The following is a 25,187-nucleotide window of genomic DNA, read 5'->3' as shown; positions in this document are numbered from 1 at the left end:
TTAGTGTAAAAATTTATTTAACCTTACTTATTGAAGCATGTTGTACATAACTAGTGCTGAAAAATTAACAAGCCAATAAATTTGTATTTTGATCATTTCTGTAATTTTCTTCTTTATTTGATGGACAGTGCATTATTATTGAACTAGTGAAGATAATAAATAAATGATGAATTTCTAATAAGAAATTCATATCAGATAATGTTTATTACACCATTAAAAGTCACTTATGATAAAATATTAAAATAAGAGCTTAACTCCAAAACTGTTATATTATTTATATAATAAAATTCTGCAACATTAGTTGTACAGTGGTATCAACAGGAGGAGTGGGGCCAGGCCCTCTTAAGATGAAGCGGAACAATGGGCTCACTTAAGGTGAAGTATGGGTTGGGCCCTGGACATAGTTGCACATCCTCCAACCTGGTAGTTGCATCACTGAGGTTATACATGTTTGCTTAAAGTCATTTTGACCTTTATTGTATATCATTATTGCATAATGTTTAAATATTATATGTAATTTTAATATTGTATCATGATTGCTCTTTGTGTATCATTACAATATAGGTAAACATTCCTGCAAGGTAGATAGATGTTTTCAAACATAAATGACTTTTCCTTTCCTTTTTTGTTAACCTTACACCTAAGTTATATATATATATATATATATAGGTAATAGATTTTTCTCGTTTACTCTCCTTTATTTTTTATTTTATTTTATTTTTTTTTTTGCTTAGCTCTGCAGTAGACATACTCAACATAAGCAAGATATCTATTGCTGGCATATAATATTTTTTCATATTTTCCCCCTTGTCAGATAATGCTACATGTGCTGTAGTACTAAGATGTAATATCCACAATAGTTAATAAGTTTTTAAATTTGTGTAGTAAAAATACTTTAAATTTAGAATAGGCCAATTACCACATTCATAATTATCAATGGTTATTTATTTATTTAATTTATAATACCATTTCATTCCTTCTTTAGAAACTTTAGGAAAAAAGAGATACTCTTGATCTGAATTATCAGTAGTTGCTCTTAATGCATTAAGAATCTGCAAATAAAAGAACCACTAGATGGCAATGATTACAGTGTATTGATGTGAGATTTACTTAAAGATGTAACTATTGTTAGAGGCAATGGGAAGGGCTTTTGTATTCATAAAGATCTCAGACAGTTTTAAAAATCTATTTATTGGGACCAATAGAGGATGTTGCCAACAGTTAATTCAACATGGAAGCATTTAGGATAGTAATTGTATAAAATATTAGGCTTTTTATAAAAACTCAGGGGCTAACGCGGAGACCTAAATGGATGTATGATACACTGATGAGACTTGTGCAGGGAAGAAAAATACATGGGATGAATATAAATGATCAGCTGATACAGAAGTATCACCTGATAATTGATGTCAGTTGATTGCCGGCTAATTTATATTACATATAAATTAGCCTGCAATCAAGCTTGATTGCAGACTCATCATAATCTGCCTTACGATGAGTCTCTGACAAAGAATGCAAAGAAAAGAAGCATACATCTTTACTTTTGTAAATAGTAGAAGAAAGGGGATGAATCACATTGGTCCTCTAGATGAGCTAAGGCAGATTACGATGAGTCTTTGGCAAAAACTGCAAAGAAAAACAGCAAAGACTTCTTTATTTTGTAAAGGAAAGGGATGAACCACATTGGTCCATTATATATGAATGATTTAATGCAGTGATGACCTTGCTTATGTTGCTGACAAACTGAATAGATATTTTGCATTCACATGATTCGAGCCCGTGACCACCAAATACGGAGGATGCGGAAAGGTTAGGGAATGACCACCGCATATCCCCGGAGCAATATGGCCTTAGTTGCTAATGCTCCTAAAAAAACAAACAACAAAATAACAGCATTCACATTCACACATGAGGCATGTTTTAGTGGTGGGGATGCTAGAAGTACATCTAATTCTAACAGGGAGCTAAATGATTTTATGATAACTGAGAGAAAAGTGGAAGAGAACCGTTGAAGCTAAACATAAAAAAGGTACCTGTGGTGGATGTGATCAATCCAGTTATAGAAAGGGAGGTAACAACAGAGGTAAGCAAACCTTTAGCTATAATTATGAGTGTATGCGTGTATTCAGGGGAGGACCTATGGCCTGTATATATATGCAAATATGTCACCAATTCATAAAAGGGGATCAAAGGGTGATTTGAGTGATTACAGGCCTGTTAGTTTGATTTCTGCTTCAAGACAAATAATGGAGTCCTTATTAAAGAAGTAATGCAGGGCCATCTTGTCAGGAATGCAGTTATACTATAGTCACAGCATGGATTTGTTAAGGGACGATCTTGTCTGGTCAATCTGATAGGATACAATGATTCAGTAACACAGGAACTAGATGTAAAAAAAAATTTTGACATCGTATACTTCAATTTCAGAAAATCTTTAGATACTGCCCCATTAAGGGCAAGTTACTGCTATGGATAGGGGATTGGTCGGTGAAGACAGGATATTAGAGCTGGAAAAGGAATTAGAAAATGTGAATTGGAATATCATCGGTTTGGCTGAAACAAGAAGAAGAAATGAATCACTTATAAGTTTATCAAGTGGAAATCTGCTGTACACCAATGGAAACAGTGAAAGGAGTGAAGGTGGAGTTGGGTTTCTGGTCCATAAAGATTTTAAAAACAACATTTTGGAATTCTAAAGTACATCACCAAGGGTGTCAAGACTAATACTCAAGATTTCTAAGAGGTATAAGCTAAAGATTATAATGATTTATGCACCAACATCGAGCCATGGTGATGAAGAGGTTGAAGAAATGTACACCGAAATTGAGTCTTCTAGATGAGCAGAAAATCCACTACACTATTATTATGGGGGACTTCAATGCTAAGGTTGGAAAAAGGCAAAACAGCGCAGAAAGAGGAACTATAAGAAATTTTGGAATTGGTGAAAGAAATAAAAGAGGTGAAAGACTTGTGGAATTTGCAGAATCTCAAGAACTGTCAGTAATGAACACTTGTTTCAAGAAAAGGGTGAACAGAAAGTGGACATGGAAGAGTCCAAATGGATTCACAACTAATGAAATCAACTTCATCCTAACTAACAGAAGATATATTGTGCATGATGTTACCGTCCTGAATAAGGTAAATGTTGGAAGTGATCACAGAATGGTAAGATGTACACTTGATATAGATGTAGGAAAGGAAAGGAAAAAACTGACTCGAGTAAATAATACAAAGGTAGTAGTAGTAGTGGCACTTGATGCAAGAAAGCAAGTGTAGGAGCTTATGCAGCACCAGCCAAAAAAAAAAAAAAAAAAAATCACACCATACCCTCCAATTGCCTGTCCAGTTCCTCCTTAAATTTATTTAACCTATCAACTTCCACAACGACAGATGGAAGTTTGTTCCAGCAATTAACCACCCGCTGGCTAAAGGCAAATTTCCGCACATCTATTCTACATCTATCCTTTCTTAATTTGAACTTATGTCCCCGTAGGTTCGTATTCTGAACAAGTGGGAGGATCCCATCAGAATTCAGCGTGCTCAACCCATTCAAGGCCTTATATACCTCAATCAGATCACCGCGCAGGTGCCTAGTCACCAGCCACTGCAATTTGCAGAACTTAAGCCTCTCTTGGTAAGAGGATCCCTTCATTCCCCTCACCAATCGTGTTGCTCTTCTCTGTACACGCTCAAGCAAATCTACATCCTTCCTAAAATGAGGCCTCCAGACCTGTACGCAGTACTCAAGGCGTGGCCTGACCATTGCCTTATACAGAGGGACAATCACCTCCTTTTCCCTGCTAGCAAAATTCCTATATATCATTGACAAAACCCCATGACCTGCCCTAGCAGCCTGTCTACATTGCTCAGAAAACTTCATATCTGACTGCACAATTACTCCCAGGTCTTTTTCATTTTCTACCACCTTAAGTGTAGTACCACACAGTTGGTACGTTTCTCTGGGGTTACTTCTACCCATATGCAGTACTTTGCATTTGTCAAGGTTAAACTTCAGTTGCCACTTCTTAGCCCATCTGCCCAAATTATCTAGATCCTGTTGCAGTAGCACACTGCCATTACTGTCATTAACAACCCTGCCAACCTTCATGTCATCTGCAAACTTCGACATTAAGCCTGATATACCTTCATCAATATCATTGATAAATATACAAAACAACAGTGGACCCAACACCGAACCCTGTGGGACTCCACTAATAACATTAGTCCACGAAGAGCAGCACCCATTGATTACCACCCTCTGTCTTCTCCCACTTAACCATCCTTTTATCCATTGTAGCAACTTACCCTTAATACCATTCTGCTCCAATTTGTACAGTAGTCTTCCATGCGCAACAGTGTCAAAAGCTTTCCTGAAATCCAAGTATATGATATCAAAATTATTTTTTGCATCCAGTTCCTTTGTGACCACATCATAATAACCAATCAAATTTGTCAGACAAGACTTTCCCTTAACAAACCCATGCTGTGTCTGAATTATTGCTGCAGTCTTGTCTAGATGATCCTGCAATGCATCTTTAACCAGTGACTCCATTATTTTACCCGGAACAGAAGTTAAACTAACTGGTCTGTAATTATTCGTGTCACCCTTCGAACCTCCTTTGTGAATTGGGGATACATTTGCACATCTCCAGTCCGTGGGAACCTCCCCTGAATCCAAGGATGCTCTCATAATTATGGCTAAGGGTTTGCTTAGTTGCTTTGCCGCCTCCTTTAATATAACTGGATAGATCCCATCCGCCCCAGGTGCCTTTCTTATGTTTAACTTCAACAATTTCTCCTCCACTTTGCTCTCAGTTATTACAAAATCATTAAGCACACTGCTACAATTTGATAACCTTCTTCCATTTTCAAACTGTAATGATTCCTCACGTGTGAATGTAGATGCAAAATACTCATTCAGTTTGTTTGCTATCTGAGCAGGATCATCAACAGTCGAACCATCGATGTCAAGTGGACCAATCATATTCAGCCCCTTCCTTTTAGAGTTTATATAAGTAAAGAAATCCTTGCTGTTTTTCTTAGCATCTTTTGCCAAAGATTTCTCGTAATCCGCCTTTGCCTGCCGAACCTCCTTTGTGACTTGATTACAGACTAGCTTATATCTGCTACAGGCTTCTGCGTCGCCTGATAATTTATATGCATCCCATGCATTTTTCTTCTCTGTCACGAGTCTCATTAGTTCATTTGATAACCATTTAGGCCTAAACCTTGAACAATATTTCTTCATCGGTATGAAAAGTCTAGTAGCTTCCACGATTAATTCCTTGAATGCTTCCCACTTAGAATTTACTGTTTGTAACATCGTCAGTCGATCCCACTGTACAGAATTTAAAAACTGTCTGAGACCACTGTACTCCCCTTTACGGAAGCAAAAACCCTTTCCTTTACCCCTGACGGTAGTTACCTCTTTGAGTAAATCCCACTTCAGCACACTGTGATCACTGCCACCTAGTGGTTCCTTTATCTGCAAATTCTTAATACACGAATGATCACTGCTGATAACGAGATCAAGGTCTTTGATCTGGTTATCAGATCAAAGACCTTGGCTGCCTCTAGGTCTTTGAGATAACAGAGGAGGAGAAAAAGCAGTATGTACTGGAACTTAAGAACAAGTTTGAGCTTCTGCAGACTGCTCAGGACCAAGATATCGACGAGGAATATTACAACTTTCTGAAAGTGATAAAGCCCAAGAAACCTATAGGGAAAAAGAAATCCAAAGAAGAAAAAATTAGTCAAGAAACACTTGTCATGATGAACTGAAGATGACAAATGAAGAGCAAGAAAAACACTGACAGGGAGAAAATTGAGTATACTGAGTTATGCAAAGTCATTAGAAAGATACTAAGAGAGGACATAAGAAGATTTAACACAAGAAAAGTAGAACAAACATTAAGGGAAAACAAAGGATTTAAATCAGCAGCCATGAGCAGTGATACTGAAACTGAAGAATAGCGATGGTGTACTTATAAACAGCAGAGAAGGCATAATTCAAATAGCAGAAGACTACTATAGAGAATTATACAAGGAGCGAGGGAATGATGCCAGCAGTGGGGAAGATGGATTCCAAAGTAGCAACACATACGACATACCCTATATTCTTCCTGATGAGGTAGAACATGCATTGAAGAAAATGAAGAATCAGAAAGCCCCGGGGAAGATGAAGTTACTGTAGAGTTATTAAAATTGGGAGGAAGAGACATAACACAAAAACTGGCAAGGCTCTTCACAAAGTGCATTCGAAAAGGTGTGAAGCCTAAGCAGTGGAATAATGCAATCATAGTTTTGCTGCATAAGAAAGGAGATAAATCAGAAATTGGAAATTATAGACCAGTTAGCTTGTTATCCCACATCTACAAGTTGTTCACAAGGGTCATTACTAACAGATTAGAAAGAATACTCAGTGAGAATCAACCGAAAGAGCAAGCTGGCTTTAGGACAGGATTCTCAACTATGGATCACCTTCACGTAATATCACTGCTAATGGAGAAAGTAAATGAATATAAAACACCATTATGCCTGGAATTTGTGGATTATGAAAAGGCATTTGACTCCATACAGCATAAGGCAATGTTTCGGGCACTGGAAAGACAAGGCATAGATACCCCATATATTATGATTTTGAAGAAAATATATGAGAGTGCTACCTCCTTTTTTAGACTAGACAAAGACAGTAGGAAATTTAAAATCGAGAAAGGAGTTCGACAAGGAGACACAATATCTCCGAAGCTGTTTACTGCTGCCCTTGAAGAAGCTTTCAGAAGATTAGACTGGTTGCAGAAAGGAGTCAATGTGAACGGGGAGTACCTAAACCATTTACGATTTGCAGATGACATTGTGGTCATAAGCCATGATCCCAAAGAATTAGAGGAAAATCTTAATCAGTTATGCACAGTTAGTAAGGATTTTGGACTAACGATGAATATGGCTAAAACAAAAGTAATGATGAACAAGTATGCCACAGAAAAGGAAATAATGATTGAAGGAGCAGTAATTGAAAAGGTGGAGTCATATACTTATCTGAGACAAGTTATTACCTGTAATAATGATAAATGGCTGGAAGTCAAGAGAAGAATAAATTTTGGATGGATAGCATTCAGGAAATATAGTCACATACTGAAGAGCAATACCCCAGTTTGTCTGAAACGTAAAATAATGAACCAATGTATACTCCCCACCATGACTTATGGAAGTGAAACTTGGGCACTCACCAAAAGAATGGAAGAGAAGCTGAGAACTACACAGTGAAGAATGGAAGAGAAGCTGAGAACTACACAGTGAAGAATGGAATGAATCATATTGGGAATCAGACTGTTAGATAAGAAGAGAAACACATGGATTAGGCAGCAAACTCAAGTAAAGGACATTCTTATCAAAACTAAAGAACTAAAATGGTCTTGGGCAGGACACATAGCTCAAAGACATGATGACAGATGGACTAAGAAAATAACAGAATGGTACCCAAGAGTAGCTAGAAGAAAACTGGAAGGCAAAGGTGGAGATGGATAGATGAAATTCATGAGTTTTTGGGTAGTAAATGGATGGCCAGTGCTCAAAACAGAAGGAACTGGAAAGTTGCTGGAGAGGCCTTCATCCTGCAGTGGATTGAAAATGGCTGATGAAGATGATGGTGATGATGAGTGAGAGAAGACAAAGAGCAGTTATCAACAGACACTGCTCTTCTTGGATCACTGTTGTTAGTGGTATAACTCAGAGTTCCGTGCTGGACCTTCATCAGTATTATTAATAAATATAGAAAACAACTAAATATAGTTGTTTTCTATATTTATTAATGATACTGATGAAGGCATATCAGGCCTAATGTCTAAGTTCTCAGATGATACAAAAGTTGATAGGGTGGTTAATAACAGTAATTGAGGTATTTGCAGATGTGCAGATTCCCCAGTTACTGATCAGATATTTTACTAGGACATCTTGTGGATTTTGTAAGTGATATATAGGAATTTTGCCAGCTGGGATAAGGTGCTGATTATTCCATTGTACAAGGAAAATGGTTATGTCACATTTTGAGTACTACGCACAGGTCCTGGAAGCCTCCTTTTAGGATGGATATGGATCTTTTGGAATGTGTGCAGAGAGGAGCAATGAAATTAGTGAGGGGAACAAAAGGATGCATTTACCAAGAAAGGCTTTGGTTCTGCAAATTGCAGAGTGCAGAGACTGAGCATCTGTGAGATCTTATTGAAGTGTTTAAGACTTTGAATGGATTGAGTAAGCTCAATGCTGATGTTATCTTTCTCTTTCTTAGACTATACACATGAGGGAGGGATAAATGGTAATTGAGGAAGGATTGTTGTAGGATAGATGTGTGTAAGTTTGACTTCAGCTAGTGGGTAGTTGATTGTTGGAACAGACTTCCACCTGGTGTTGTTTGGTAGTGGGCAGTGTTAATAAATTTCAGGAAGAACTAAAACTATTGGTGTGGATGGGCAGGTGCTGTGGAAGTATTCCCCCCCGGCTGATATTTTATAAGCTTTGTATATTCATAATTCTTAGGGATTTGGAAGTGTGTTATGTGGTGACTATCCATTAGACTGTGTATGAAGTAAAAACATTTGTATGATATAAATAATTTCCAAAATTAGTTTATTGAGTATTTATAACCCACTAAACACCAAATTGCACAAAGTTTGATAATAGGTGATGTTTCAAGATCCTTACTATATCTTATCATTAGGCCAATAAAAGGGGCAATATTAATTTAAGTTAGGATTATATGAAAATTATAATTTTAGTACAATAGAAGATTGTTTATCTGAAATTCCAAACAATAAAAAGATCTGAACTCCAAAATAATTGATGACTGATATCAGTTTTAGTTCCAAAAGCAATCACCAGCCACCACTGCCTTACTTCTCTTGTTAACCATGTGTGTGTGTGTGTGTGCCTGCATGTCTGGGTAGGTAGGTAGACGTAGATTTTCCTGAGCATTCAGTCAGTTATATATGTATAAATATCTTTCCATTCACCAACATCTATGATGTAAAGAAAAGAGAAGAGTATATATATATATAGGATCTCAAAGCTGAATCAAGTGGTAGTAAAGCCAAATGAAAAATAAATGTGTTCGCCATCCATCAGAAGTGAAGGTCTTAAAGAAGACAGATCATGGTGTCAGCATGTCTCAGCCACCAATAGTTTGGTGTTGGACAAACAACACATACAATATTAAAACTCAAAAATCAAAACTTAAAATTTTAGCATTAGCATTAGCATTAGTAGAGGCATTTGATGCAAGAAACAAGCTTATGCAGCATCAGCCAAAAAAAAAATAAAGTAAAATAAATAAATAAAAAATAACCACTTCCACTTCACCCCTCTGTTCGTTCGAAATACCTGTCCAGCTGAGCCCTAAACTTATTTAGGCTATCAACTTCCACGACAAGGGATGGAAGTCTGTTCCACCTACCAACCACCCGCTGGCTAAAGGCAAATTTCCGCACATCTATCCTACATCTGTCTTTCCTCAATTTGAATTTATGCCCTCTCAGGTGATTATTCTGAGCAAGAGGAAGAATCCCATCAGCATTGAGCATGCTCAAACCATTCAAGGCTTTGTACACCTCTATCAGATCACCTCGCTGGTGCCTAGTCTCCAGACACTGTAATTCGCAAAACTTAAGCCTTTCTTCGTAAGAGCACCCCTTTGTTCCATTCACTAATCTTGTTGCCCTTCTCTGTACTCGTTCCAGCAGCTCTACATCCTTCTTGAAATGAGACCTCCAGGCCTGAATACAGTAAATAATTTCCTTACTTACACAGTACTCTAGGTGTGGCCTGACCATTGCCTTATACAAGGGAATAATCACCTCCTTATCCCTGCTAGAAAAATTCCTATATATTATTGACATTACACCATGAGCTACTCTTGCAGCCCATCTGCACTGCTCAGAGAACTTCATATCTGCCTGCACAACCACCCCCAGGTCCCTTTTATTCTCTACCACTGTCAGTGTAGTACCACAGAGTTGATACGTTGCTCTGGGGTTGCTGTTTCCCATATGTAGTACTTTACATTTGTCAATGTTAAACTTCATTTGCCACCTCTCAGCCCATCTGCTCAACCTTTCCAGATCCTGTTGCAGCCGCATAGTGTCAGTAGTGTCCTTGACAACCCTGCCAACCTTCGTATCGTCTGCAAACTTGAACATTAAGCTTGATATACCATCATCAATATCATTTATAAATACAGAGAACAATAAAGGACCCAATACCGAACCCTGAGGGACTCCACTAATAACATTAGTCCACGATGAGCAGTGTCCATTGATTACCACTCTCTGTCTTCTCCCCCTCAACCACCCCTTTATCCATAGCAGCAATTTGCCTCCAATGCCACACTCCTCCAATTTGTGCAGCAGTCTTCCATGTGCAACAGTATCAAAAGCCTTTCTAAGATCCAAGTATATAATATCAAAGTTATTCCCTGCATCCAGTTCTTTTCTGACTGCATCATAGTATCCAATCAAATTGGTCAGGCAAGACTTCCCCTTAACAAAACCATGCTGTGTCCGAGCTATAACTGAAGTCTTGTCTAGATGATCCTGCAGTGCTTCTTTAACTAGTGCCTCCATTAATTTTCCTGGAACAGAAGTTAAACTCACAGGTCTATAATTACTTGTGTCAGCCTTTGATCCTCCCTTGTGAATTGGGGTCACATTTGCACATCTCCAGTGCATGGGTACTTCCTTGGACTCCCCTGAGTCCAAGGAAGCTCTCATAATTATGGCTAAGGATTTGCTTACTTCCTTTGCTGCCTCCTTTAATATAACTGGATAGATCCCATCCACCCCCAAGGTGCCTTTCTCGTGTTTATCTTCAACAATTTCTCCTCCACTTTACTCTCAGTTATTACAAGATTCTCTAGCTTACTGCTAGAGTTGGATACACCTCTGGCATTCCCCTCACTGAATAACTCCTCATGTGTGAATGTCGATGCAAAATATTCATTTAGTTTGTTAGCTACCTGAGCAGGATCATCAACAGTTGACCCATCGATATCAGGTGGACCAATCTGATTCATCCCCTTCCTTCTAGAGTTTACATAAGTAAAGAACTCTTTGCTGTTTTTCTTCGCATCTCTTGCCAAGGATCTCTCGTAATCTGCCTTCGCCTGCTTAACCTCCTTTGTAACTTGGTTACAGATCAACTTGTATCTATCATAGGCTTCTGTGTCTCGTGTTAATTTGTATGTATCCCATGCATTTTTCTTCTCTGCCATATGCCTCATTAGTTCATCTGACATTCATTTAGGCCTAAACCTTGATCTATCACAGAATCCTATGATAGATCAACTTGTATCTATCATAGGCTTCTGTGTCTCGTGTTAATTTGTATGTATCCCATGCATTTTTCTTCTCTGCCATATGCCTCATTAGTTCATCTGACATCCATTTAGGCCTAAACCTTGAACAGTATTTCTTAGTTGGTATGTAAAGCCTAGTAGCTTGCAAGATAAGTTCTTTGAATGCTTCCCATTTTGAATTTGCTGTTGGTAACATCATCAGTTGATCCCACTGTATAGAATTTAAATACTGTCTCAGGCCATCGTAGTCGCCTTTACGAAAGCAATACCCCTTCCCTTTACCCCTAATGGTAGTTACCTCTTTGAGTAACTCCCACTTCAGAACACTGTGATCAGTGCCACCTAGTGGTTCATTTATCTGCAGATTCTTAATGCATGAAGAATCACTACTGTTAATCAAATCAAGAGTATTACTCCCTCTAGTTGCCTCCCGAACATGCTGATGTAGAAAACAATCATCCAATAAATCCACAAAAGCCTTGCTAGTGTGTGAGTGACCAGCCCCCAAATTCCAGTCAATATCTGGGAAATTAAAATCCCCCATTATATGACTCTCTGATTTACTGGCCCACTCTATTTCTCTGTACAGTTTCTTATTATACTCATCAGAGTCATTAGGCCTATAGCACACTCCTACTCTCAATTTTGATCTCCCAATGCTTATGTCACACCAAACTGACTCGACACTGCACTGTCCAGTGATGTCGACTGGCTTCACTTCCTTGGATTTTATGTGTTTCTTAACTAATAGCATAACCCCTCCTCCCTTCCCATCCTGTCAATCCTTTCTGTAGACATTGTACTCCCCAAATTCCAGTTCTGCATTCCTTATATCTGTGTGACACCATGTCTCTGAAATCCCAACAATATCTGCCTTTGATGTTTTGAGCAATACCTCAGATTCATCAAATTTATTTTCAAAACTCCTAGAATTGGTGTACATGCAAGTATACATGCACCTGCTCTTCCTCTTAGCCACCCTATCACAACCCATGTGTTTACTTGTACCCCCATGATTCCCAGCAGTTTCTGAAATATCCTGTATCTTATTTTCCAGGCTGCTGCTCATTCCAATAGAAGCAGTGCAAGAATCACTTTCTCCTCTGCCAGTGGCTACTGTTAATCTATTAGTCCTTGTATCCCCCAATCTAGCAGTTTTCCAACCCACCTAACACTGCCTCGAGAGCATCAGCAAACATTCTTGCACCCTTTCTATTTAAGTGTATTCCATCCCTGTAGAAGAAGTCTCTCCTGTTAACAAGTACAGTCCATTTTTTTAATGAAATTGATGTAGCAGGCATTGCTCAAAGAAAAACATTGTGTCCTGCATAACAGTTTTCAGATAGTACGGTATGAGTGGTTCGGCTAGTATAGCAGTGAAGATAGTTCTCATCTGGACTTTGTTGATGAAAAAAGCAAAAGCTTATCAATGAAATGGAAATTGAAGGTAACTGTATTATTTTATCAGATGGTTCAGAAATTCAAGTGTCTTGCCTTTTGCTATATCAAAATTTCCATTACAAAACTGTCTGGTGATCATTTAGCTACAGAGGAATTTGTGAATGCTTTCTTGAAAATGGTGCAGTATAATAACTTTAGTGGAAAGAAAATCTCTAATGTTGAAAAGAGGTTTATTTTGGTGTTTACATCCAAGGCACACTGCAGTTTCTAATAATGAAAAATTAGTCAAGTGTGAATGAGTCCAAAGAGAGACTGAGTATTAAAGTGTACTAATGCTGCTGCCACTCACAAACGTAAGCTTATGTGCTAGAAAAGATTGCAGAACCATATGCCTTCAAGGATTGGTTTAATTATCATTTGTAATAGAGGGAGAAAAATCTTGTGGTTGCGTCATAACTTTATAGTTTATCCACTAGTAGAAACCATTATTGGTTTTCACTTTGCCTTTGTTTTACATCTTTGATCTAGCCCATGGATGAAGGCATAGTTAGAAATTTTAAATGCCATTATCATAATGAAATGATGAGAAAATTAGTGAGTTGTGAGCATCTACATACCCACAATAATTTCAACAAATTTGTCACACTGAAGGAAGTAGTATTCTAGGTATAACATATGCCTAGAATATTAAACCTCTACAGTGGTGCTTTTATGCCTGTAGATGTAACAGGCATGCACCTGGGGACCCAGTATTTGGGGAAGATCTAAAAAGTTAAAATATACATCAAAAGACAAAATTTTGTAGCAGTAGGGGACCTCCAAAATCTCACCCCTCCTGAGAGCCTCAACATGTAATTCCAGTTCTGATGCAGGTATTACCAATGTTTTTTTCAGATGATGCTCACTGATGAGCTTATGATGTCAGTTTTCATAAATTTGTGATATCTAAGAAAGCAGCCAAAGGCCAAGAAACCATTGGTGAAATAACAAATTAGGTAAACAAATTAAGTGATACTATTCCAAAAATGATTAAAAACAAAATAGAAAATTGTATTGGCTGTAATAGAAATAGCCCCATTCTCAAACTTTCACTTATTTTGGAAATTACTATGTTGTTTTAAGTCCCAAATTCAATGACAGTAAAAATAATGAAGAGAGCAATGTGCCTGTTGATAAGAATAAGAAAGCTCTTTGCTGTTATGGTGATTTAATTAATTTTATGGAGAAAAGATCATTTTACTACCAGGAGGAAATAATTCATCTATATAAGCTAAAAGGTAAACTTTTGAGAAGCATAACAGATCTTTTCAAAAAAATGTCGTTCTCTCAAAAAACTTATGATGCAGATATTCAGCATATTTGATATGAAATGAACCCCAATATCATTCGGCTGGTAGGGAATTTCACAGTAGACACCATACGGTCTGGATGGTATTCTTCACCACGTCTACGGCAAATCGCTTGTCTCCCATTAGAGCCATGCAGGTTGAAGTTCTTCTCATCTGAGAAAATAACTGACTTCCACTGCTTGGGGGTCCATTTGACATGCTCCATACATCAAATTAATTGGTCCTTTTCATTTTTTGTGTGAGGAGAGGCTTCTTCTTAGGATAATGGGCTACAAGTCCATCTTTGAAGAGGCGTATTCTGACTGTTACTGCACTTGCTACCACTCCTGTATGTTCTTCCCATTCTCTTTTCAGCTCAGATGAAGAAGCTTTACGGTTTTTAAGGCATAAATGCTTCAAAATGCGGTCCTGTTTTGGCATAGAGCCTTGTTTCCATCCAGTTTCTTTTTTCCTATCAGTAGAACCAGTATTCTTGAGTTTGGAAAGAAATCTACTCACTGTCGACTGATCACAAGACACTCTATAAGCAATATGAGGGGAAGAACATCCTTTCTCAAGTAAAGCAATGATAGCACTCTTTCTTCGTGGCATCAACTGCATGAAACTCGCCATCCTGACACAAGCAAGGAATGACTGCAACTCTTGCAGAACATGGTTATATAGCTGAAAGTAACAGCTGATTCAATATTACATCATAACCTACAAGTGTAAATCTTATCTGATGCAATCTGTAAGAAATATTGTCATGTACTTATATTATTCGGATGACAATTACAATTTTAAGGGGTGATACACTTTCTTTGAATACCAGTGTACATTTTATGTTAAAATACAGCCGTAGAATTGTTTATCAGTTCAGCATATTTTTAAAGATATTTTTCTGTTTGGATATTCAATTAGATATCAATCTGCTATCAGATATCTATTACCAAAATCGGATATCTACTAGATATCCAATTTTGGTTTCTTCAAGAAGGATACTGTTGCAGACTTTGTCCTCTTCAGAAGTATTGCCAAAATTTTGTTCATAACAATGGTCCTGCTGTGTAGATTTGGAGGTCAGAAGCATTTTGAATCCTTCACCAGAAAAAGGTCTGAACTCACGGTTTTGTTTTTCTAACCTGGCTGAATATTAGCATTAGCATTAGTAGAGGCATATGATAAGCATTAGTAGAGACATATGATAAGCTTATATAGCAGCAGCCAAAAAAAAAAACCCTTCCTATTTTACTCATCCATTCACTCCAAATGCTTCTTTAGTTCTGCCTTGACTTATTTAAGATTTTGACTTCCACTACAACAGATGGAAGTTTGTTGCAACTATCAACCATCTGCTGGTTAAAGGCAAATTTCCACAAGCTTCCACTTCTAACAGCTAATTGTTACATACACTCAGTTCACCCTACATGACTGCGCCATGGCACGCACATAGAGTACTATATTTGTATATTTTAGATTAAAGGTCACAACTGATGAATAATGCCTTCCAGTCCAAAAGCTATTTATTACTTTCCTGTATTATTTTTAGTTGTACTTTTTGTTTGTGTGAACATCAACGTATTTTGATGTAACATTAAATGTATTTGAACTGCAACCTGCCATTTTCTTTCCGTTTTTGCTCTGTGGCACGATAATTTATTAATATTAATACAAAAAGTATTTGAAATGTGAAGAAATATCCAAAGAAGGGCAATTCAGCCCTCCCAGCAGCCAAAATAATCAATAGCCAAAATGCTCATGTCTCTCACCTGCCCAGATTATGATTTTTAAAACTGACAGGGTAGCTGTATCCAGCTCCCTGACAGATACCTGACTTGACAAGACTGAACTGACTAGGTTTCCCCCAGGAGCACCCTGCTTTGTTCAGGGAACTGGGAGACCTACAACTAGAAAATGATCATGCAGGGGTGGGAGATGCACAGGCAGCCAGGGAAGCTGCTTAGCTGAAAAATATTAGTAAGCTAGCAGCAAGGGGGTGCAATGTAGAATGAATGAAAGGAAAGAGTGTGAAAGACTGAGTGAATGAGCTGGGAACTGAATGATAGAGTGAAATAAGAATTGTGGTAAAAAGGAATGTTAGTTCTGGTGAAAGAGAGTGACCCAGCAAGGGAGCAAGAGAGAGTGAATGAGTGTTATGGTAAATGGAAGTGAGTGAGTGAAGGAATGAATGAAATTGGTTGCTAGAACACATAATTAACAATAATATATTATTACCAATATTAACACAGTCTCACTATATACCAACAACAATAACATGCACACTGCACCCCCCCCTCCCCTCCTGGATAGCAAGATCTGCAGCTGGATCTGCACTTTAACTGAAAAATATTAGTAAGTTCAAGGGCCCAGGGTAGACGCAGAGCAGTAAGAAAGAACTGCATAAATGAGCCAAATGCCAGCAGAATAAATGACAGTATGTTGTTTGTTGTTATTTGGTTTTTAGGAGCATTAGCAACTAAGGCCATATTGCTCCGGGGATATGAGGTGGTCATTCCCTGACCTTTCCACATTCTCAGTATTTGGTGGTCACGGGCTCGAACATGAGATTATGTCTGCGAGTGTGAAAGGGTGCAAACCACATATTGACTAATGTAAGTATTTACTAACCATTAATTATTAGATACTTAGTATAGTAAGTACACTACATACCATTGCATTCACCCCCACCAGTGTGGGAAAGAAGATGGATGCATGGAAGAAAGTTACAACACCAGAATGAGAACAGAGAGCAAATGAAAATTATGAGTGGATAAAATTGCTTGCCTTCTCCCCCCCCCCCAGATGGATGATGGGCAGTTGGCTATAGTGGCCCCTGCCTATCCAAGCAGACACCATGCCGTTGCTAGTTAGCTGGCATGATGTGGGATGCTGACACTTGCCAATGGGGCTTGCCCCTTGGCTCATGTGGGATAGAGCACCAATGCAGGTGCTCCAACATAGGGACCTTTCCCTATGATCCTTCATTCCTGGGTTGGTTGTTCTCTCACTCCCCCAACCTGGGTGGCCCCCTTTCACCTAGTGAGCAACCCCACTGCTATCTGTCAATTCCCACCCCTAGGGTGAGATGGGAATTCTGCCCTGAGGGGGGGGGACCCTCCTCTCCTCCTTTCAACCAGGCAGGCACCTTTACTACTGCCCCCTTCTTTCTCTTTACCACTTTAAATCACTCCCACTTCCTGTCTTCCCATTATCTTCAACCTTTCATTTTTTTTTTTTTTTTTTTACTGGGCGAACCCTGCATGCAGCCTTGGCTGCCATAGGATTCACCCCACCAGTGCCTTCATACTGCCCAGCCCACCTCCTCGTGGTGCTGGATGGTAAACTAGAGGTTTTTGTGTGAAAACACAGGTCCCTAGGCTAAGAGGCCGGATGAAAAACACAACCACACAACTCCATATGAGTTGTGTGGTTGTGTTGTTCTAATACTACATGAACACTCACTAACCTACATAAATCTGGTCTTTACAGAGTGTTGTATCCATCACATTGCCTGACATGGAGATGGGGGGGGAACCCCAGAGTTGCATTACAATTAACACTATAGACTATGTTCTAAACAATTCCAGAACTAGGGGTTATAAATTCAAATTACAGGGCTTGAGGTTTAGATCAGATTTTAGGAAGCTTTCTTTCAGCCAGCGAGTTGTCGATAGCTGGAACAAGTTGCCTTCACAGGTAGTTGAGGCTGGCAGTTTGAATAAATTCAAAGGTCTACTGGATACTTACCTGTGTGAAAACAATAAAATTTAATATTGTTTGGAAGCATATAATTTGTGTTTTCTTATCTACTTCGTCGGGTTTTTTTTGTCGGTGCAGCAAAAGCCTGTGGCTTCCTTGCACTATATGGTGAATACTACTACTATTATTACTATTTAAAACTTTATGTTAACTCTTTCTTCTTTCAAAATATATGCACTACAACTGATGAAAATTAAGTTACCTCAGCATTTATCAGACTCAGTTTTCAAAGGGGGAACTTGTGCACCATATATTCACATGCAGCCATAAACTACTTCCTCACGTGAGCAAAAAACAGAATCCTCTCCCCTTGTTTTAGTTTCTTTCAACCTTGGCAGTAGAAATAACTATGACTAACTTAGAATCATCCTTCTGGTTTAGTTTGCTATGGTAATCAATTTCCAAAATGGATGATTTCAAAACTGTTAGTAAAATAAATTTGCATATAACATTCTTAAACATATCTAGGACTGATGACCTCAGTACATGGATATGAATTACATTTAAAAGAAATAAGTAAATTGCTTTATTCAAGCTTTTTAGAAGAGAGGAACATGAACAGACTTTAGCATTAGTAGAGGCATATGATGCAAGAAAACAAGCTTATACAGCATCAGCCAAAAAAAAAAAAAAAAAAAAAAATCCTATTCTCACACATCCATTTGCTGTAAAAGTTTGTCCACTTCTTCCTTGAATTAATTTAAGCTATCAACTTCCACAGCGACAGATGGAAGTTTGTTCCAGAAATCAACTACCTCTGGCTAAAGGCAAATTTCTGCACATCTATTCTTCAATTCTTTTCCCCCTCAATTCAATTTATGTTCACTCAGGTTTGTAATCTGAGCAAGAGGAAGAATCCCATCAGCACTGAGCTTGCTCAACCGATTTGTGGACGAGATTATACATGTGCAAGCAGTGAATTTCAAACTCCAAGAAATCATACGTTTTTGAAGACTTTTGCTGTTTTATTGACTTAACTGTTATATTATATTGTACTCTATAAGTAACTTTATAGTCCTAGTCACGCTTGTTATTTTATTTTTAATTTAGCTAGAGATTTTGTAGATTACTACTCACTATACATGGAACCGTTGTTTCGTTAGAATCTTGCTGGCATTGTTATTGTATAGAGTGAGTGGTAGAGGAATTCAAATTTTTAATTGTGGTAAATAGGTAGCTGTAAAGTTTGAATCAATTAGGTTGGCATTAGCTGGATAATTTTGTTATATATTATAATTAACTTAACTCGAAATCAGTTGTTGAGCCTATATCTTTGTGTTACGGTAAAGATATAACTGACTTAACAATTTGGTCATTACGGTATAGCATAACTTATATTTCAAACTTATTAGTGCAAGGTATAGTGTAAAACTAGATAGTGTAGTATTCACAAATTATTAATCTTATTAATTTTCATTGTTAATCAATTATATTCAAATGGAAATCATGCTCCAGAGTAGAGCAGCAAAGCAATGGACACAAAGTAGCAGGAATGCTGTGGCTTGAAGGATAACTGGAGAGAACAGTGATCCAACGCATTACAGCCTAAAAATATGTGCAATTTGTGAAATGTTTTGCAGTCCTTTCTGGAACAGGATTTGATCAAGCCAAGGAGGATGTCTTTGTGTGTGTGTGTGCTAGATGCAGAGAGTGTCAAGAAATTAGGTGCCAACTCAGTGTTCTAATGGGCACCTATGAGAGTTTGAAGAATCGGGTAGATGCCCTCGAAGGTATTAAAGTGGGGGACCCATCAAGCTCTCAACTGCCGGACTCAATGCCAGAGCTCACTCTTGTGCATCAGACAACACATCAGTAATCTCCAAGGCAGAATGAGTTTGTCCCACAGGAGCTAGTTATTGTTGGAGACTCTGTTGTCAGGGAGATTGGTAATATATTGTGCAAAAAGGATAGGTGGAATAGGAGCAGGGTATGCCTGCCAGGGGCAAAAGTTGATGACATCATAGAGCAGATATCATCTTTTAAGGTCACAAAGGGTGATACTGTTGTACACTTTGGCACTAATGACCTTAAGAGTAGGAGATCTGCAGATTTACTTAATAAATACAAGTCAACATTGAAAAAAAAGTCGCAAGTTAAGGTTAAATTTGAAAGTGTCTGCAATTCTGCCCAGACACAGGAGGGATTATATAATGAGAGCTTTGTCAATCAATTCGGCCATGGAGAGATTGTGCAAGGCTCATGGGGTAGAATTTTTTTTCAGCATGGTCTGTGCTTGTTAACAGGAGAGACTGCTTCTACAGGGATGGAATACACTTAAATAGAAAGGGTGCAAGGATATTTTCTCATGCTATCGAGGCAGTGTTAGGTGGGTCAGAAAACTGCTAGCTTGGGGGGGGGGATGCACAGACTAAAAGGTTAACAGTAGCCGCAAGCAGAGGTGAAAGTGATTCTTGCACTGCTTTTATTAGAATGAGCAGCAGCCTGGGGATTTCAATGACTGGTGGGAGTCATCATGGAAGAAGTAAATACATGAGCTGTGTTAGGGTAACTAAGAGTAAGAACAGATGCATGTATACTTGCATGTACACAAATGCTAGCAGTATAGTATAGTATGGCCAAGTACTATACTTGACCAGCACTTCAAATAAATTCGAAGTGCTGGTCAAGACATCAAAGGCAGATATTGTTACTTCAATAAGGATAACATGCCTAGAATTACTTGCTTGCTTGGCCTGTTTAGAATTACTTATAAAAGAAGTTTGTGATTCAGAAATTCTTTTCTTGAGTTCTTCAATTTGTTTTCTTTCAAAACTTATGAACTGAATGTGACATGAATCAGTGGCTCTCACTATTGTTGGCTTGTGTACTTTTCATTTGGGTTACTCTGAAAAGTGCTCATATGACTTTTCTCACTGCCTCCAAACACCTGTTGAAGGTTGCACTGTTCTACCAGTCTAGTTTTTTTTTTTTTTTTTATGAAAACCCCAAACACGAAAGGTATCAAAACCTATAGTACTTAGTACCGTGCATGGGTTGAAGGAGAAGTATGGGGGGAGGGGGATGCCGGAAACTTTGCTCTAGAGACTAAACATGGGTTTCACCACTTCAAGCCTCCAATAAGCAAAGTGGTGGTATTTCACCGGTTGATGAAAGTCATCTACCACCTAATTGCACATTTATCCAAAAACAGCCAATGTGTACATAACATGCTTCAAAATCTTTTTTACTTCAGTGGCATGCATCAGTTGAAATTATTTAAATTTATCTTTCCTTTTAGCACTTCTTTCTGGATAGTAGTAAATTTCCACTGCCAAGAATTCATACATCTTCACAGGAAGGCAACCTCCATTTCAGCACAAAAACTAATAAGATGATTATGATGATTGAGCACTTGGTGGTAAATGGCTTCCAAGGGCAGCCTGTTAAACCCTGTGGAGTCCATTTTTTAACCACCTTTGTCCTTCTAATGCAGCCTGCACTCAGTGCTGCCACTGGTACAGTTATATCCCAGTCTTCCAATGTTGGTACCTACCAAAATTATCACATCAAAGGCAGCCTGAGAGCAGACTGCTTTTGATTCGATAATTTTTTTTATTAGAAAAGGTCACCACAGTAGGGTATAGTTAGAATCGCTTTGATTATTGTCAGCTGTAGCAATAAAAAAAAATCTAATTTTTAATCTCAAAAATTATATTTCCATTTTTCAAAATCTAAAAAAAGTAATGCTCTTCACTAACACTGCCTGTTGTTTTTGTTCTTTTGCAGCCATATTTTTTCCCTATTTCACTACAGGAAAAATATTTCTGAACATGCCTGCATGATCAGCATAACTCAGAAAAAGATTTAAGTTCTTTGACAAAATATGCAAATAAACATTTGCCATGTATAATATCATTGATGTCATGGTATTCAACATCTGTTTTAACTTTTTTTTTTTATGTTCTGGATGCTCTCATTATGTTCATTTGCCAATGGTTGGTTACATCACTTTTTCCAATGCTTGAAATTGAAAAATCACACCAGTGTTCAGTGCATGGGGAAAACCTGTTACCTTTTTCATATTTTCAATTACATGGAAAATCTTGTGTATATGTCTTCTTCTGAAACCTTATGTTGTATTTTTTTGGCATCTTACTGAAAGACATTGTTAATTAGCTTTGTACTACATAAGTACTAAAAATGACTGCTATAATAGAGAATGCTATTATTGCGCATTTCTATTTTTTAACAAAAGACCACCATAAATATCTGAAGGTCAATAATCAGAAATTTGCAAAATTTAGAAAATGATTTCTAATGTAGAATATATGTCTGGAAATTTGCCTTTAGATAGCGAAACAAATTTGCTGAAACAAACTTCCATCTGCTGAGGAAGTTGACAGCTTAAATAAATTCAAACTTTTGGAGTGAATGGCTGGGTGAAATGGGAAGATTTTTTTTTTTTTTTTGACTGATGCTGTATAAGTTTGCTTTTTTGCATCGTATGCCTGTGCTAATGCTAATGTAGTAACTAATAGAGCTAGCTTGTCTGCGAAAAGATCTAAACCTCCCAAACATCACCAGTAGGGATTCTGTCAGTGTTGATTCACTGGTGATATTCTGGCTTATGTTACCCATTTATGGACAAATTCAATGGAAAATATTTGGTGAAACACAAGCAGTTACTATAGACATCTCAAAGGCTTTCGATTGCGTTTGGCATAAAGGTTTTCTAAATAAGCTTCCATCTTATGGTTTGCCAACATTTTGTAATTGGTTATCCAGTTTTCTCTCTGACCACTCACTGAGGGTGATGGTAGATGGCTCTCTGTCTTCTAACCTCTCCACTAATGCTGGTGTCCCCCAGGGTTCAGTTCTTTTCCCCACTCTTTTCCTCTTGTATATTATTAATGACCTTCTTCCATTGACTGGAAATCCTATCCATAGTTTTGCTGATGATAGCACATTGCATTCCACTTTCCAGTTTGAGAAACCTTGCCCTGCTCAATCAGCTTCATCTTCTCGAAGGTCTGCTACCAATTCCTTAAATGCCGATCTCAAAGTAAATCTCTAGTGGGGCAAAGACAACTTAATTGATTTCAATCCTTCTAAAACTCAGTCTTGTCTTATATCTTGCAAAAAGGATTCTTCTGCTCTATGCTTATCTTTGGTGACACTCCGATTTCTAGGCAAGGTGATATATTTCTTTTGGGGGATTACCCTGACTTCTAATATATCTTGGCACAAGCACATTACAAATATTGCTTCCTCTGCATCTAAAAAAACTTGGTTTTCTCTTTTGCTCTCGGCGTTACTTTTCTTCCAAACAGCTGTTCACTCTGTACAAATCATAAATCTGCCTTACCATGGAATATTGTTTCCACATCTAGGGGCATTGTCCCCAAAACCTCTCTCAGGCTTCTAGATTCCATTCAGAAAAGGGCAGTTAGGTTAATTAATGACTCGTCTCCCCACTCTCTGTCTCACAGACGTACTGTTTCTGCTACATGTGCTGATGCCTTTTTTACAGATACAGGTAGTTCTCGACTTTACAAGTTAATTCGTTCCTAGTGCCTGTTCATAAAGCGAAAACTCGTAAAGCAGGAATTTATTTCCTATAGACATAATGTTACAAATAGGGGTTACGTTATCAACAATGAAATTAGTTAACTAATTAGTTTATGTTTAAACAATGATTGATTTATCCAAAGAAATGAAAACGTAGCCTGTAAAATCAAGCAAATTATAATAATAGAAAAATTATTTATGACTTGAAGAATGTTTATTCTTCATCATCAACTAAATGCACACTTGTTGATCACTCATTATTGGCTCGGCACTCATTTGTTTGTTGCACAAGGAGTCATCTTCTTCAGAAATGCTTCAAGAAGCATTTGTTTCCAAGATAATCTTCTCTTTTCTTTATAAATTTCAATGGCATGCATAGCATTTTTTAATGGAACGCACATATTGCAACTAACATGATTTGTGCGGAGTAACAAGTTTATGAAGCTTAAAAAAAAAAAAAAAAAAGAATGAAGAGAAGATTCTGAAATTTTATTTTTATTTTTTATACGATTGAAGATTGAAGATCCAAGTAAAGGGGAAACATATTTCACCATAATAACGTAAAAAACCGCACAGTTAAAGCTATCGGTATTTTCGCAAATGCAATAACATGGAGTTTCCTACCCTTTATAATTGCTTGCAGTAACAGAAAAGCCCAATAACCCAGAAAGTGTAAATTGTTTTTATTGTTTAATGGTCTTGACTTCCAGAAATGTGCTTTAGAAAAATATGACAAAGCCGTTCAAAATTGGTTCTTATAACAGAACATATGATAACGATGAAAGTGTAGTGCATTTTAGTGATTTGAATTGGTAACTAATACAATTTACACTATAAAAACAACCTTTTAGGTAGTTATATAGCGAAAATTTGAACTTCTGAGGTCATGGAATGAATTACCAAAAAAACAAATTAATATTGTAAAGCAGGGTACACTGTATTGTATAGCTACGCACGCGGTTTGAAATGGGGTATTTATGAATGTGTAACATTCATTTTTTGCAATTAATCTTCATATTTTCGATTTTGTTGATTCTTGAAAGGAAAAAAAAAAAAAAAAAAAAAACCCCGGGAACTTGTAAAGTGAGAATTGCCTGTACTTCCATGGGCACTGTTCTTCTGAACTGGCTTTTATAATTCCCGCTCTGTCTTTCAAAACAGTCGCCACCAGCCAACATCCATTTACTGTCCAACTTCAAACTCACAGAACCAACTTTTCATCTTCCTCGTTTATTCATTCAAATGCTGTTTTCTGGAACAACCTTCCTTCATACGTATTCACTGAAAATTACAGTCTACTTAAGTTCAAGTCTAATGTCAACAAGTATTTTCTTCTTATGTCTTCCCAACCCATGCACAGTATTAGAACCTATAAGTACTATAGATTCTAATATCTTTTGTGTTTGGAATTTCCATAAAAAAAAAAAAAAGTTTTATTATTTTTTTGTGAAAAAAAAAGTTTCTCCAACTTTTTTTTTACAAAAACTAAGTTTTTGCAAAAAGATAGAAAAGGGCCAAACGGTAGAATAGGCCAATTCTCCATTGGAAATCTAGAGATTTAGCACCTATGGTATTGGTAAAGTATTGTTGAGCAGGACAGATGTGTGAAAATTTGCTTTCTTTCAGAGAGTAACTGATTGTTGGAATAAATTTCCACCTAGTATTGTGGAAGTGAGTATTATGAATAAGTTAAAGGATTGGGCAAATGAGGCAGATAAATTTTTTATTTATTATTATTATTACTACGTAAGAAAGCAAGACAGCAGCAGCCAAAATACTAAAAAAAAACCTACCTAACTCACCCATCCATCCCCTCCAAGAATTCTTCCTTGAATTTGTTTAATCTA

General features: G+C 37.5%; 1 protein-coding gene across 1 annotated transcript in view; it reads left to right on the top strand.

Moving 5' to 3' along the window:
• BBS8 (tetratricopeptide repeat protein 8) overlaps nt 1–25,187 on the top strand; it is a 284,023-nt gene that overhangs the window by 227,128 nt on the left and 31,708 nt on the right. The gene's annotated exons all lie outside the window — the stretch shown is intronic.

This window comes from Mastigoproctus giganteus, chromosome 6 (assembly GCF_048544385.1).
Source record: "Mastigoproctus giganteus isolate SK-2022 chromosome 6, ASM4854438v1, whole genome shotgun sequence".
Taxonomy (NCBI): Eukaryota; Metazoa; Arthropoda; class Arachnida; order Uropygi; family Thelyphonidae; genus Mastigoproctus; species Mastigoproctus giganteus.
Note: the sequence above shows the minus strand (reverse complement) of the source record. Positions and strands in the feature narration are given on the sequence as shown.